Source organism: Lissotriton helveticus, chromosome 3_1 (assembly GCF_964261635.1).
Source record: "Lissotriton helveticus chromosome 3_1, aLisHel1.1, whole genome shotgun sequence".
Classification (NCBI taxonomy): domain Eukaryota; kingdom Metazoa; phylum Chordata; class Amphibia; order Caudata; family Salamandridae; genus Lissotriton; species Lissotriton helveticus.
Genome location: NC_136061.1, coordinates 918,908,505 through 918,925,802, shown reverse-complemented (window position 1 = coordinate 918,925,802; position 17,298 = coordinate 918,908,505).

The window sequence follows — 17,298 nt, the reverse complement described above, 5'->3', positions numbered from 1 at the left end:
CGAAACCAACATGAGAAGGGCTCAGGGTGGAGCCTCATGCCGTTAGGTGTGCACCAACAACAACAGCTAGCTCCCCAGGGGCATAACCGTATTATGGTAGGGCGCTAAGACCTGCATAGAGAGTGGGGGGTGTGGATGGGGGGTGTTCTATCCTTACATGTATGTTTTGGGGGATCGAAATTGGTTTGTTCTCGGGGTGGGTCGATGCTGGGTGGGAGGAGTGGCCGTAGCGGGTGTGACTGATTTTCTTGATATGACTATGGTTGATTGTGTCAATGCTTGCCAATGAATTTCTGCTGCTACCTGATGTGTACTGTTGCGAAGCTGGTTTATTCAATAAAAAGACTTTAAAAAAAAAAAAAAAGATAGGAGGTCTCTGGGTGGATTATTTTGATCTGGAAAGTAATTGACCAATTGAATAATCACTATCATCAGATATGTATCATGGAATTGGGAAAATGATGTGTGGAAATGCATTACGTAGTTTTAAGTCATTTTAAAGTTTAAAATGCTTTATTCGAAGGAGTAAGCTAGAGAAACAACATTTCAGAATGATAATGATGGGCAACTACAGCAAGCACTGGAATAATAAAGTACAATAAGAAGAAAGTAACCCTGGTCGATGTAAAAAAAATAGTACAAGTGCATTTTAAAGAGTTTTTGTTTTTTCCTTTGAAAGAAGAATAGAAGAGGTGGAAAAGAAAGAAAGAGGAGGAGAAAGAAGAAGAGAAAGGGAGAGAGAGAGAAGAAAGAAAGAAGGAGTAGAAGAGAAAGATAAAAACAGTGTATCGTAATATACAACAATATAAACTCTACAACAAGATAAACTCTAAGATGCTTTCCTAGATAAAAAATGTGTTAAAGGTAACTATAGCAAGTCTCTTTTAATCAATAGAGGAGTAGAATTAGCATACGCCCTGTCTAGTCTGTGATGATGACAAGTAATTATCGAAAACAGGAGACAAGTGGCCTAAGAAAACATGTTTGACGTGAAAGGGAATATCGGAACTAAGGTTATAATTTCAATGAGACCAAACTTTGGACCACAGAGCAGCAATAAGGGGACAGTGAAAGAACATGTGAAGAACATCAGCATTGTCGTGAGAGAAAGACCAGCATTTGGGGGTAGGAAGCAATTTGAATCTATGAAGGGAGCTACGGGTAAAAAATAACCTATTGTAAAAGAAAAAAAGGGATTGTGTCGTGCTAGCCGAGCGAGAGGTGATGTGAATCCGGGACCAGAGGATGTCCAGGTGGGCTGAGGAAGGTCCATGCAAAGGTCTGTTTCCCAAAGGAATTCTAAAGGAGATTTGAATCTGAGTGTGGGAGAGGAGGCAATCAGTTTATAAATGGTGGCTGCTTTAAACTGGGTGGAGAAATCAATAGGAGTAGGGGGAGAGGAGGGAGGAAAAGAGGAGGTAGGAGGTATAGGAGTAGTAGGGAAATAGAAGTTGGTAAGAAGAACTTTAAGAGTGGTATAATGGGAGGAAAAGCGAGGAGAAACATGATAGAGGGATTGAATCTCAGAAAAAGAAAGGAAAGCATTGCCGTTGAGTAAATGCTGAGGAGTAAGAATCCCTTTATCAATCCACTCCTTCCAAAAGAGGGCGCGATTTTTGATCTTGAAGTGTTTATTGTACCAGTGGGGGACGTTCAAATTACGAGAGGAGAGGGAGAAGCGGGATGAAAGTGAAGTAAAGGCAAGAGCTTTGACGTGGACAACTGTAGGGAAGGAAATGCGTTGAGGGGGAGAAGAGAGCCTAAGGGCAGAGGGTAGAGAGAAAGGAGAGCATTGCGCCAGTTACAATGTGCTCCAAGCAGTGGGAGAGGCAGCGGTGGAATCATGGAGAAAGGTCCAAATTTGCTTCAGAGAAAAAGCAGAGTGGTAACGTTTAAGATGTGTAAAGTTAACACCGCCAGAATCTTTAGGGAGCTGTAACCGAGCCAAAGAAAGTCGAGGCTTGCGGTTATTCCAGAGGAATTTAATGGGTTTGCTATTAATAGGACAAAAGAAAGTATTAGGAAGAGAGACGGAGAGCATAGAAAGGTAGAAATTTACGATAGGAAGGAGCATCATCTTAATCGTGGCGAGCCTGCCCCACCATGAAAGAAAGAGAGGCGACCAACTATCAATAAGGGCTGCAAGCTTAGTAAGAATTTCGGAATGATTCAGTTTAATAAGTGCTCTAAGAGAGTTACAATAGAGGATACCAAGAAATCTAATATGGAAAGGGGCCCAAGCAAAACCGGAGCCAACAAACATAGAAGGAAGACAAAATTTATTAAGAGGCAAGATTTCGGATTTATCAACATTCAATTTGTAACCCGAGACACCCGAATAATGATTTAAAAGGGAGAAGAAGGCCGGAATAGAGGTAGAAGGGTTGGAAATAAAAAGGAGAATACCATCTGCGTAAGCAGTAAATTTAATATCCACTTCACGATAAGTAAAACCCTCATATTTCTTACAACGTTTAATGGATTCTAAAAAGGGTTCAAGTGCGAGGATGAAAAGAAGAGGGGAAAGGGGGCAGCCCTGTCTTGTACCCCTAAGGAGAGGAAAATAAGAGGATTGAGAACCATTAACCCAAACAGAAGTGGAGGGTGAAGAGTAAAGAAGTTTAATAAATTTAATAATAGTGGGGCTGAAACCATGCCAACGGAGGGACCCAAAAATAAAATCCCGGTTCACCCTATCGAAAGCCTTCTCGGCATCAAGTGTGATGGCAGCAAGGGGAAAATCCAATTTAGAGGCCAAATGAATGACATTAAGAAAAGTGCGTGAGTTATCAGTAATGGAGCGACCCTTCACAAAACCTGATTGATATATAGTAACAAGAGGCGGAATGACCGAGATGATGCGGAGAGCGAGGAGTTTCGCATAAATCTTACAGTCTGTGTTTATTAGGGATATTGGCCTATAGTTCTTGCATAAAGAAGGGTCTTTATCCTTTTTGGGAATAAGACATAACACCGCTTGAGTAAAGGAGCCTCGGGAGGCACCAGAGAGAAGAAAAGAGTTGATCAAAGTAAGAAGATGAGGTATCAAAAGAGTCTTGAATTGTAGAAAAAAGCGAACAGTGTAGCCGTCAGGCCCAGGTGTTTTATTTTTGGGTAAAAGAGTCAATGCCTCAATTAATTCCATAGCAGAAATGGGAGTGTCTAAAGAAGTAAGATCAGGGACATCATGAGATGGTTTGGGGATAGAACGAAAGAAGGAATCAATGAGATCCGAAGATGGGGTAGATTCGGGAGTATAGAGAGAGGAGTAAAATTGCTTGAAGCAATCGAGTATAGAAGAATCAGAGAAATGCAGAGTACCGGAGTCATCTTTGATGGCAGTAATTGTGGACTTTTGTTTCTTAATTTTTAGATAATTAGCAAGGGATCGTCCTGCTTTATTGTGGCCACCATACATTTTGGAATTGAATTTAAGAAGAATGTTACATGTGGAGTCCCACGAAAGTTTGTTATACTGCATTTTGGCTTGAATAAGGAGAGGGAGAACATCACGACCATTGGTGGTATAATATGTGTGCTCCAAATCCTTAATTTGCTTTAGAAGCGAGAGAGAGTGAGAGAGAAAGTTCTTCTTTTTATGAGACACAAAATTAATGATAAAACCTCAAGCCGAGGCTTTAAAAGAATCCCACACAACATGGAAATCAGAGACAGAAGTAAGATTGTGTTGGAAGAATTCTTGAGCAAAGAGAAGAAATTTTTCAGAAAAGTGAGTATCAAGGAGGAGGGAATTATTAAAGCGCCATCTCTTAGAAGCAGGGGAGCGAAGTGGGTAATCCATATCGAGAATTATGGGGGCATGGTCCGAGATAACTATGGAACCTATCTCAACCTTTGTCAGAAATTGGAAAGCAGATTGTGTAAGAAAGAGGTAGTCGATGCGAGAATTTGATTTGTGAACTGGAGAAAAAAAAAAATCAAAGTATCGGGGTGGGAGGTGCACCAGGAGTCAATGAGTCCCCTGTTAGTCATGGTTCTGAGAAAGCCTTCTGCATTCATTAGGGATATGTCTGGTCTGGGATTTTCGGTCGACGAAGGGGTCCATAAGTTGGTTACAATCGCCACCAAGGATTAAATGGTCAGCTGTTTGGGAAGAAAGGAAAGTGGAAAGATTATCCCAAAAGGAAACATCAACACCTGTGGGGCCATAAACATTGCAAAGAGATAACTGATGCTTGTTAACTGTTACATTTAGATATAACCATCTACCATCGGCATCAATAAATTTGTTATGCAAAGTAACATCAAGAGATTTATGAAACAAAATGACCATACCGTTTTTGTTATGAACAGCAGGCGAGCAAAAGAGTTCACCAACCCAGTGTTTCCGTAACGTGGATAAATCCTCAAGAGTAAGATGTGACTCTTGTAGCGGTGTAATTTGGCATTGTAATTGGACAAGGTGCGAAAGCACCTGTTGTCGCTTAATAGGATTACGTAAGCCCTTAACATTCCATGTAATAATACGTAAACCTTTCATAGATACAGGAGGGGAGAAGCTAGAGAAATGTAAAGGAACAAAAAGAATAAGAAAAAGGTGGTGATAAAAGATGGGGAAGGAGGAGAGGAGATCCGAATAAGTAAAGATGCGAGTGAACATACAGAAGAATATAAAGGAGGAAGAGGGAAAAAGTCCATAGGAGATAGACTTAAAAGAGAGAGAAAGGGGGTAAGTGTAGAACACGGAAGTATGAAAATCAACTGAAGTGATGACCATAGAGTGAAAGCATGATGGAAAAGTGAAAGAAGAAAGAGACAAAGAGAGCATGACAGGAGTAGAGTGAGTAAAGAGTAAGAGATGAAAGGAAAGGATGAAAGAAAAGAAACTAGAAAGAAGGGGGGTGGAGAAAAAGACTCCACCAAAAAAGACATCAGAAAGTATGTGACCAGGAGTACGAAGACCTCAGTCACCAAGTCAAAAGAAAAAGAAAACCTTGAAGCAGGAAGGGATCAGCGAGAAACGAGACAGCCACGCAAAGGAGGAGCATTAAGTCAAAAAAGGAACAGTAAAGTGGGACATAGGGGGAAACTTACCCAACATGAGGAAAAAAAAAAAACATGGTCCAGGAGAGCTTCGGTCACAAAGGGGGGCATCGAAGAAACAAGCGGAAGGGAAGTCACCAACAACAAGAAGGGAGGCGAACCTGGAAGACTACAAAGAGGATAAAGAGGAGAAGAGAAAAAACAAGAAAAAGTTAACAACAAATAAGAAAGACGTGGGCAAAAAAACAGTTACAAACAAGTAAATAACAAAAAACCATCTCATGTTTTGCCCAGGTCCATTGAATCCTCTTTGTGTGAATGAATAAACTTCTGAAGGTCGGTAGGGTCCTCGAAGCTCCAAGATCTGTCCTTGTAGGTAACTTTAAAGAAGCAAGGGTGAATCAGACCGTAATGGGCATTCATTGAACGCAGAGCAGGCCTCAATTTGAGAAACTCTTTTGCACGGGCGGCAGTAGATTGGCGACATCTTGACTAAAATAAATTCTCTGACCCGACTAAAAAAGTTGCTTATGTTGTTTAGCAGCATTGATGATGGCCATAAGATCCGAGTACAGAAGAAAGTAAGCAATAATGCCTCTCGGTTTGGACGTAGTGGAGGAAGACTGAGGGCCAAGCCTGTGTGCTCTTTGGATATTAAAGTCCGTAGATTTAGGAAGACCAACAGGTGGAAGCAATTGAGATGTCATGAACAGGATTAGGTCAGTCCCTTCAGATTTCTCCGGAATACCGTAAATGCGCAGGTTGTTGCGCCTATTGCGATTTTCCAAATCTTCTGTGGTCTTATGTAGCTGGGCAACCTCCTTGGTGAGGGAATCCACTTTGGACGCAATATCCTGAGCGTCACTTATTTTTTGCTCCACATCAGAAATACGTAAATCCAGAGAGGCCCATTTGTCCTCTATACGTTGAAGAGAAGCCGTAGTGTCAGTCATAAAAGGGCGAATGTGTCTCAATTCCTCCATAATATCCTCTAAAGTAACAGGAAGAGGCGACTTGGAGGGCGATGGAGGGTCCTTCTTGAGACGCTTGCCAGTCGCAGCAGAGGAGTCCTTGCGTGTACCCGACACGGAGGCCTGAGACTTGTGGGAATGCTCCATGCTGAGAGGGGAAGAAAAAGCGTATTGCGAGCAGAGAAAAAGTTACCGCGTGTCATAGGCAACAAGACGGGCAACAAGTACAAAAGAAGGCACCAAAAAAGAGTACAGAGCATCAGCATAAAACAGAATTAGGGCAGCAGCGCATCCACATACCAAGCAGAAAATGGCGACATGAAACTGCGCAGTGGCCATGCATGAAGAGTAGAGCAGCATAGAAGACGACAGTTCCTTAGAAGATAAACCTGAGGCAAGAGAAATGCATTGGAGACACTGGAGAAAAAAGGAAGTCTGAGAAGTAGAGCGTTGCAACAGTGAAAAAAGGCATTTTCACGGAGCTTCTGAGGAGAAAAAAAAATCACCACAAAATGGCGGCCGCAGAATCACGGGAGAAAAAAGTGCATTAAAAAGGCACTTGTGGGCGACGAAGGGAGTTGAGACTTGCATAAATCATCCCCAGCCATTCCGACGCGATATTCTGTGGTCGGAAGGAGTCAGCAGGTCCAGGAAGAGGCCCCAATAGAAACGAGCAGCGCTTGTAACGGCGGAGCTCCTCAGGAGGCGGCCATCTTGTGCCTCCGCGTCGCGCTTCCCCCGTTTTAAGTCATTTTAAAATGCCTGTTTTAATAAGTAATCAATATGCAAACTGAAATTGCTCGAATGTGCCATTTGTTATCATTAAGAAAATGAATAAAAATTGTTTATAAAAAAAAACATTAAAAACCTGCATTTTGAGTGCGAATTCTCCAGCAAAAAGATTGTTCATGAAACTGTCCCTGAAAGATCTGTTTCCCTTTAAAAGCAAAGTTACAGAGATGCTCTAGTCGGCATGCAGAAATCTGAACCTGCCTAGCTGTCTTCTTGCTTTATTTTGCTGTCATGGTCCACCAATCGCAACGTTTAAATTATATTTAAATAAATGCAAGTGTTAATTTCGAGGTCATAAATCACTTTAGGGTTAAGAAATATTTTACTGAGGGACTTTTATACCACCTACCATCCTTTAGCAGAACACTTTTGACCCCTTTTGCTAAAGCCCCTTTTTTTTTTTTCAGTTTAATAAGGTTTTTATTTTGTTTAAAAACAAATAGTACAGCAAAATATAACAGCATTTCATAGAACAAAACCAATATGAGATAATCATGAAAGAGAAGTGGAGATGAAAAAAAAAAAAAAAAAAAAAACAGTAGAGAGAAAGAAAGATAAGAAAAGAAAAGAGAAAAAGAGAAAGAGAGAGAAAAGGAGGGAAAGGTTAGGGAGGGGGATAAGAGGATAAGAAGGTAGAGAAAGGAAGCCAGGTAAGATCAGACTTAATTTTTAAGGCGACAGAAGAAGAAGAAGCAATTGCAATTCTGTGCTCATCACATATAAAGTTCCACCATGTATGCACAGACAATTTAGAGTTATCCTTCCAGCAAGACAAAATTACTTTGAAAGCAGTTGCAATGAGAAGATCAAACAATTTAGCGTTATACGAATGTAAGTCCAAAGCATCTGATAGGGAACCTAAAAAAATATGCAACGATGAAAATGGTTCAGAGAAATGAAAAATACGCATGCAATACGTCCAAACTGCGTTCCAAAAAGTAAGAACTGATGGGCAATCAAATAAGAGATGTTTGAGAGTGCCTGGGTGAGAGGAACAGGACCAACAAAGGGGTGAGGAGGAAGGGGAGAATTTTGTTATGCTTACGGGAGTAATAAGAGCTCTATGGTAAAGAAAAAAAAGTGACTGAGTAATACGAGCTGAAATCGAAGTCTTAAACAGTTTAGACCATAAGCGATCCCAAACATCAACAGGTAACGAGAAAGATAAATCAGTTTCCCAAACAATTTCAGTAACAGTTTTAGGCCTAAGGCCAACAGTCTCTAATAACAGTTTATAAATTAGAGCAGCTTTGGGTATTTGTTGAGTAAACATAGGATATAAAGGAGTGGAAGGAGTAAGGGATGGAAGGAGATCAAAAGTAGGAAGGGTAGATAGGTGAGAGAGAATGGCAGAAGTAATAATGTCAAATTCTTTGCGAAAGTGTGCAGGCAAATCAAACAAATTTTGCATTACATCAAATGGAATAATGGATGATTCAGAAAAAAACTGGTACACAAATGTAATATCCTTTTCTTTCCAATACTTGAAATAGAAAGATTTACCCTTGTACTTAAGATATTTGTTAAACCATACACTAGAGGAAAGAAAAGTTTGTAGGGGGGACGAGTCTTTCGAGAATATATTGTGCATTAGAGTATGTGAGTATTTCAGTACAGGGTGTATATTCAAGAATGAACAATTTGACATAAAAAGGGATTGTTGGAAAGAAAAATCCTTTAACAAGGACCTTTCGACAGCAATCCATCTGGGTAGAGGGGTATCATTGAAATCGAACGCCAATGAGAAGGCTTGTTTTATTAAAAAGGCAGAATGGTACGATTGGAAATCAGGAAAGCGGACCCCACCTTCAGATTTTGGGCGTGTAAGTTTATGTAAGGCAATACGAGGTCTTTTATTATTCCACAAAAATTTGGAGCAGATGGAGTTCAACCGATTGAAAAACAATTTAGGGATTTTCACAGGAAGCATGGATACAGGGTATAAAATATGTGGGGAAATCATCATTTTGATGGTGTCTAAACGACCCCACCAGGAAAGGAAAAGGGGAGACCATAATTGAAGGAGCGATTGAATTTAAGGAGGAAGAGTTCAAGACAAAGAATAAAGAGTAAAGGGGGAAGAGGACATCCTTGTCTTGTCCCTCTGGATAAGGGGAAACATTTTGAGAATTGATTATTAACAAAAACACTAGCACGGGGAGCAGAATATAGTAGTTTAACTAAGGACATGAAGTGGGGTCCAAACCCAAACCATTGCAATGCTTTAAACATGAATTTCCAATTAATTCGGTCAAACGCTTTCTCAGCGTCTAGGGAAAGGGCAGCTAGAGGTGCTTTGAATTGTTTACTGTGGGAAATAATATTAGCAAAAACACGGGCATTGTCAGCTGCAAGTCTACCTTTCACAAAGCCCACTTGATCGGTTGAAATTAGGAGAGGAATAAGGGATTCGAGGCGGGCCGCTAAAATTTTGGCAAAAATTTTACAATCATAATTAATAAGGGAGATGGGACGATAGTTTTTACACAGGGAGTGGTCTTTGTCAGGTTTGGGGATTATGATTATTAGGGTGTCCAAAAATGAGCCAGACGCTTTAGCATTTGTAATAAAGGAGTTAAAAAGTTGTAGAAGATGGGGGACAAAAATAGAATGCATGTTGGCGTAAAATTCAATTGGGAGACCATCTGGACCAGGGGCTTTCGCTTTCTTGAGGGATGTAATTGCCTTGAGAAGTTCCTGAGGGGTGATTTCAGACTCTAGTTGATGGAATTCGGTAGGGAGAGATGGGGGAGGAGGAAGGTCTTTGAAGAAACGGGAGAGGTCATCATCATCAGGGTGCGTATCATCAGTATACAGGAGTTTATAGTAGGTATGAAAGACTTGTGCAATATCCTCATCAGAAGAAACCGTTGTATTGGTCACTTCATTGAGAATAGAGCCAATTGATTTTCGCTCAGATTTAATTTTGAGATAGTTTGCTAGCATTTTCCCCGCTTTGTTCTGACCCCCATGAAATTTAGATTTAACCTTCAAGAGGGTGTTGCAAGCTTCAACTGTAGCAATTTGATTGAGGTCAGATTTGGCTTTGATAAGTTGGAGGAGAGCGTCAGGTTTCTTGGACGAGAAGTAAGAGTGTTCCAGGGTCTTAATGTGGGAAAGTTGGGTGGTGTATTTGTCACGGTTGAGTCTCTTTTTCCTAGATACATAAGAGATTGTGAAACCTCGTAAAGCCGCTTTAAAAGCATCCCAAGTATTTGAGACTGACGTGTCTTGGGGTAAATTAAGGGAGAAGTATTCAGAAATGAAATCTTTAACTTTAGACATAAATACAGAATCGGAGAGAAGGAAAGTGTTAAATTTCCAACGATTGAAAGAGGAGGAGGTTTGGGCCAGGTCAAAAGTGGCATAAACTGGTGCATGATCCGAAAGAAAAATAGAACCAATTTCAGATCTCTGAATAGCAGGGAGAAGGGATTTGCTGACTAGAATATAGTCAATTCTGGACCTGGTGTGGTGAACATTAGAGTAGAATGTATATTCGAGTAAGTTTGGATTACATGTTTTCCACACATCGAATAGGGGACGTGAAGCAATGGCTGATTGGAAGGATTTGTGTGTCTTATCAGGTTGGAATTTGGAGGAGGATAATCTATCTGAAAAGGGGTCTAACCATTGGTTAAGGTCGCCAGCTAAGACAATGTTAGGGCAGTCAATGGAGGAAATGAGGATTTTGACATCATTCCAAAATTTAGGGTCTGGTCGGACAGGACCATAAATATTAAGGAGCACCATAGTTTTGTGTTGTATAGTCACTTTTGACATAACCCAACGACCTTCAACATCCGATTGAGAAGATAAAATTTGGACATCCAGACCTTTACGAAATAATATAGCAACCCCTCCTTTTTTATCAATAGCAGGAGAAAATACCACTTGACCCACCCATGCCCTCTTAAGTTTCAACGATTCGACATCTGTACAATGCGTTTCTTGGAGAAAAGCAACCTGAGCATTTAATTTGGATAAATGGGACAATACCTTTTGACGTTTAACAGGGTTGCCGAGACCACGAACATTCCACGTTACAAAGTTACACATGATGGAAGGCCAGGGAGGAGGGTAACAACCGGGTCCAATACACTGCAGGGAAGGAACTATAAGGAGAGACATTGGAGACAAACATATTAGAAATGAGAGTCAAATGCGAAATATAAACACAGGTAATACAAATCGGGTAAATATAGGAAAACAATAGACAAGGAAGCATCACAGTCATTAGGAAAAACGAGGAGGAACAATGAGGAATACTGGATTTAGCAAGACGAAAGGAAAGAAGTGACACATAGAAGAGAACGGAACATAAATGAGCAAGGGATAAACATGAATGGCCTGTGAAAAGAAGAAGAAAAAGAAAGGAAAGAAAAAGGAGGAAATAGATAAGAAACAGATCAAGGCAAAGACGCCAGACCTGAGAGAAAAGAGAATACCTAGATAGTAGGAGCATGGAGACGCCAACGCGGGCGCCTACCTCACAGAGCGAGGAAAACGCGGGAATACAGATAGGATATAATGAACAATATGAAAAGATGAAGCAAATAATGACAAGAAAGAGACCGGGACAAGGCCACAACAGTCGTCAAAACAGAAGAAAAGTGAATGCAGGAAATAGAAACAAGTTATTTTCAGTCATTAGTGTCCATGGTGGAAGTGGAGACAGTTAGTAGATACTCTCGAAGCTTCTGTGGATCATCAAAGGTACGAGAACGACCATTGTGGGTTATTTTGCAGAGACAAGGATGTAGGATTCCATATTGAATGTTTAATTCCCTCATACGTGGACGCAGATTGAGGAACTCTTTGCGACGTGCATTCGTAGCATTTGATAAATCCTGGGCTATGAAGATGGTGTGGCCCGACCAAACGAGGCGACGTTTTGCTCTTGCAGCTTTAAGAACAGTCATCAATTCAGTGAATTTCAGAAAAAGCAGGATAATACCTCTGGGTTTGGTCGGGTTAGACGTTGGACGTCCCAAACGATGAGCACGCTGTATATTTAGAGGGGTAGAGTCCGGTTGGAGTTCCAAAAGTTCGTAGAGGAATTTGCGGATGAAGGACACCATATCGCCCTCCCCAAGGGACTCCGGAACACCATAAATACGGAGGTGATTCCGTCTGTTGCGATTTTCAAGGTCCTCTGTATGAAGTTTCAACTGCTGTATCTCCTTTTCAAGACTAGGAATTTTTGTAGAGACATCCTGGACGTCACTAATGCGTTGTTCTAGTTGCTGGACTTTATTTTCCATGACTACCCATCTGTCTTCTATCTGCTTGAGCTTCTCATTAGTTGCCACCATAAATGGTTGTAGGCCACGAACCTCTTCTAAAATGGAATCCAGCACAGGGTTCTGAGAGGAGCGAATTGGAGATGGAGGGTCATTCTTGTGGCGCTTCGGTGTGGTCCCAGTGACAGACGATCTTGCATGGCCTGCGTTCTGAGACATGATGCCAACAGAGGGGCACACTAGGAGGACCACAGGGATGGGAGCCACACCACGATAGTCAAAATGCTGAGACCCTATATGTATAGGTATAAGAAGTACTGGACGGAATAGGTCAAATAAGAGGTAATATAAAACAACAGAGAAGCAGTACCTCAGAACCACAGGAAATGCGTCGAAATGTAGCAAAAATCCAGTCAAAACGCAGACAAAAGCACCATCCAGGAAGTAAACCTAGAGATACAGCAAAGCGTCCACAGTATATGAGGCCCAAGGGGATCAATTGATGTGCCACGGAGGAATGACAGCAGAGGAAAAGAAACTATTTAGCGTTGCGCAGGAAGCACCACAAAATGGCCGTCGCTATGAAGTATAGCATATTTAGGTGATATGCAGGAAGCGTAGGAGCCAAAAGTCAGGTAAACATAGTAGGAGCTTGGTTTGCATTCCTTAGCACATACCTTGTCCATATATAAGCATTGGAGTCATCAGGAGGACACACGGGCTGATAAGGCGCTGACGGTGACAGAAAAACGGGACGCGAGCGCGGCGGCACAAAATGGCGGCCGCTCGCGTCCCGCAGTGGCTGAAGAGAAGATAGCGGCAAAAGAAGGTGAAAGCGGCAATTACAAACGCCGCTTCACCTCGCAACACACGGGGGCCATGTTCCGCCGTGCGGGGATGCCGTCTGCCGGTCTCCTTAATCCGAAGAAAGACGAGAAATGCAGTCAGGAGTCCCGCGTCTTCACGGAGCTCACGGAGGAAGCGCCATCACACGCCGGCGCGTAAGCCACGCCCCTCCTCTAAAGCCCCTTTTTAATCACTGTTTAAACCATTACACTTACTGGTATGCTTATGTTTTTTTTGGTTTTCAATTGTATTTTATTTTCGAAATTATTATCCGGAGATTTTTGTAACTCAAGGTAAATAAAAAAGTCAAGAATCACATCACCTGAAAAAGTTATTCTTTTACCCAGGGTACTTAAATGTTTTCTCGTCATCAAAGTAGTATTAGTTACTTATGAGTCATTACTAGTGCCACGGGCATTGTTGGGACACTTCCTGTGACGTCACGTGAGAGCCCTCTATAAGGGAATATGAATGTTCCCCTCTGACTGGTAAAATTGAGGTAATCTGTCAGTATCCTACCCTTTGTACATAGGCAAGAAGAGATGCACAAATTGCATCCTCAAAATGGCACTGTCGCGATATTTAACCAAATATTTTGACTTCTGTAGCTCCATCACTTTACTACTAGAGACCAGATAATGGCAATTTGCTTGAATTAATGCCAAAATGCTCACCAACGATTTTAACGGACGTTCACAATGTGCATGATATGGGAATGGTTGCCAGGCACCTAGAATGAAGCAGAATTTTTGACTAGCACAAAATTCTAACATTTTCTCGAGCATTCGTATTTTGCCCTTGGAGGGCTGGTTCACATCGCATGAGCCACGAACCTTACATACAGAGTGAAAGATGGTTCTCATGCCAAGGTTGGGACCTCTCTTCCGCATTACTGAGATGCCGAAGGAATGAGGTTGGAGTAGGATGCTGCCAGAAATTTTATCAAATTATCCAGGAGAAATGCCTAAAGCACGATAATGACGGCGTCCCTCTTCCTCGATTGAACACGTTTCTATTTATTACCAACTGTGTGACCTGTCCTGACTCGCATCCACACTCGAGTATTAAACAGTCTTATAACTACGGAGAACCACACCAGGAATTACAAATAAGGGGCCATATTACCAAGATGTGCGTTAAAAAACGCACATCGCATATTTCCCTATCGCCGGATTTTATCGCCGTGTTAGCGCATCATTATCAATGCGCAACAGGTAGGCGATATTAAATCCGGTAATAGCCGGCGATAGGGAACATTAGCGCGTGAAAACAAGCGTTGTTGTGTGTGCCTTGATAATATGGAGGGGTGGATTCAGCTTTATGATCCACACCCCCATGTTATCAATGCCTAACACCTGATCAGAACAGTCGTTGGGAGACCTGCGATAAACGAGTTTATCGCAGGTCTCCTTCTCCCAACGCCTGCCTTGGTAATAGGGTGTTACCACCTCCAATCACATTGTACATGTGGTTGGACGTGGGAACGCCCGCTTTGCATATCATTAGCGATGTTTCTCGCTGACATGCAAAGTGGGCTTGAGGCAGGCGTTAGCATGCCCTTGTTAATAGGGCGCTAGAAGTATCGCTGCTTTCTCGGCACAATTCGCCAAAAAAGCGGCGATACTTCACCTTGGTAATATGGCCCAAGGTTTCCCCAAGAACTACACAAGAATTCTTTTTGAACGCTGCAGTTCATTCCGCCATTGAGTTACATCTTTTGCACTTACCTTCGCTTTCATGAAAGAATCCGACCTAGTCCTGGTCCTGAGGAGAGCCCCCAAAGAAAAATAGGTCTCGGACACGCGTCGACCACACACAGCTAGCTGCAACAGACATCACAGTGTGCAAACAAGACATTCCGTCTGTTGTAATATAAATGTCATCTAGCGGTTCATACAGGTTTCAGCAATGTCAAATACAAATAAGTCTGTACCTCTATCTTTTCGTTTCCAAATTTAGGACTGGTCATTTATGTTGCCAAAGTGTCTTTGTTGTATAATTGTCGATTTGTTATTGTATTGTATTTATTATTGATTGATGTCTTGTTGAATTGTCACATGTATGTCTCTTTTCTATGACAGGAGTTTGATGTAATTTTTCATGTATGTTGTATAAATGAATACATAAAGAAAAGGTGAAGTAAAAACACCAAATCCACTTTACGTGTTGAAAGGGGTTTTCTTGAAATAGATTCAGTTGAACAGCACGTCCAAACAATATTCTGTTAATAGTTTGATTGGCAGCCTAGTTTGGGCGGATATATAGGCCCAACCCCCCATTGTTATTAAAGAGGTTCAGGGCCAGGCATCTCCTCAACTGAAAAAGCTGATGGTTTAATAAAATAAATAGAAAGCCCAAGGATGTTTACATTAATCGCTGAACTGAGGAGTCATCGGAGAGCAACACGGTGGTTACCATGGCAGGTAAGCAAACCCACACTACACTGGAGAGAAAGTAATTCAATTCAACTTCAACAGAGTGCATTGTATGAAAAACATGATACCATCTTTTTAAACTGCTTTAAAATGACATCATGCAGTCGTGTATCATATTATGGCATGTTATCACAAGTTTTTACCCTGTCCTGAGAGGTAGAACGGATAATGTTTTCCAGTGATGGACATTTCATTGTGTGAACCTCTCATTGTACAGAAACAAAAGGTAGTCTTGATTGCAGTATTGCTTCAAGAAACATCTCTGAAAAGGCGGTTCATTTTGATGCACGAGTACAGACTACAATCAATGAATAGAGAACATACACTATAAAAAAAACAACAACAATACGTCTTGAAAAGACATAGGTGTTTAAATTAATCTTGATTTTTTATGTTGATTCTATGGTTTTCTCAATAGGGTATGTCGCGATGTTGGCTACGGAAGTCAATTAGCTGCAGCCGGGGTTGCAGTTGCAACCCCTGGCTTGCCCTTTGGTACTCCATGCACTGCCTCTACTACCCGTGGCTTCGAGGGTTCTGAATGCAGGAGCTGGAACAAAAGGTAAGTGGGCATTAGAAGTAGGGTGACCATATGTTGAGATGAAAAATAAAAGGACAGGCAAAACACTTTTAGTCCTTGTAAGACTTGGCATCTTTGGTGTGGTTCCCCAGCCTGCCTTTTTGCCTCTACCTCCTGTGTTTTTTATGCTGTGATGGATTTCGTTTTTGCTGGCTTAGATGCTGTGGGCATTTTGCCACTGCTGATCAATGTCAAAGTGCAGGTGCTCCCTGTGTAAATTATTATTGCAGTTAGGTCTCCCTGATAGGCATATTTGTTTTGCTGGTAAATCCCTAGTGAAGTGCACTGAGTGTGCCAGGGCCTGTAAATCAAATGCTACTAGTGGGCCTGCAGCACTGATTGAGCCACACACCTATGTAGACCTGCAAATGTAACTCAGAAATACCACTGCAGTGTCTGCGCGCAGTTTTGAACTGCCATGTCGACCTGGCAAGTGCACCCTCTTGCCAGGCCCTAACCTTTCCTCTTCATTCATGTAAGACATCCCTCAGGTAGGCCCAATGCACCCTCAAAGGCAGGGTGCAGTGTATGTGAAAGGTAAGACATGTACTGGTGTGTGACATGTCCTGATAGTGGAATACTACAAATTTCATTTTTCACTATTGAAAGGCTATCTGTTCCATAGGATAACATTGGATATACTCTGTAACATATTACAAGTATAACTTCCCATTGGGACAAGATAGAGGAATACATTAGGCTCTCTGAACTCAGAATTTAATACCACATCTTTTAGTAAACATGTTTTTTAAATTGTGTGTTGGAAAATGCCACTTTTGGAAAGTTTGTGTACATTGGGGGGTTTGGCCCTTACCTACAAGTGCCTTGGACTGTAAACACAATACAACATCAGGTGGTTGTGTGACTCAAATGCATCTTTACCTGTGCATGAGGAACATCTTACTAAATAAACATTACCCCAGATTGCTTTAGTAATATTTGGAAAAAACACATTACAAACTTTCACACTTGGGGGTCGATTCCGATCTGGTAAAAAGCGCTCCGATTATCTGTACGGAGCCTTTTTCCCGTACGAATCGTACACCTACAACGTCCCCGTACGAACTAGCAAGTACGATCCTAACCCAAAGCGCCACTCCGTACGACTCGTACCAAACACCGTACAAATAAAAAGTACATACAGATTCACTCCGGCCGACGCTGTGTCCGTACGTAAATTGGCAGCCATTTCCGAACCAGGAAGTACGATCCGTGTTGACGACACTCCGTACGACCCTTTTTCTACAGGTGCTGAAAACAGCCGTAAAAGCAGAGTTCGCGCCGAAACAGGTACGGAATGGCCCCCCGGGTATGGCTCGTACCCCTGCGATCATGGGGTGTACGAGGCGTACCCCCATTGTACGATCGGTGTACATGCCGTATCCCCATTGTACGATCGGTGTACGAGCCGTACCCCATTGTACGAT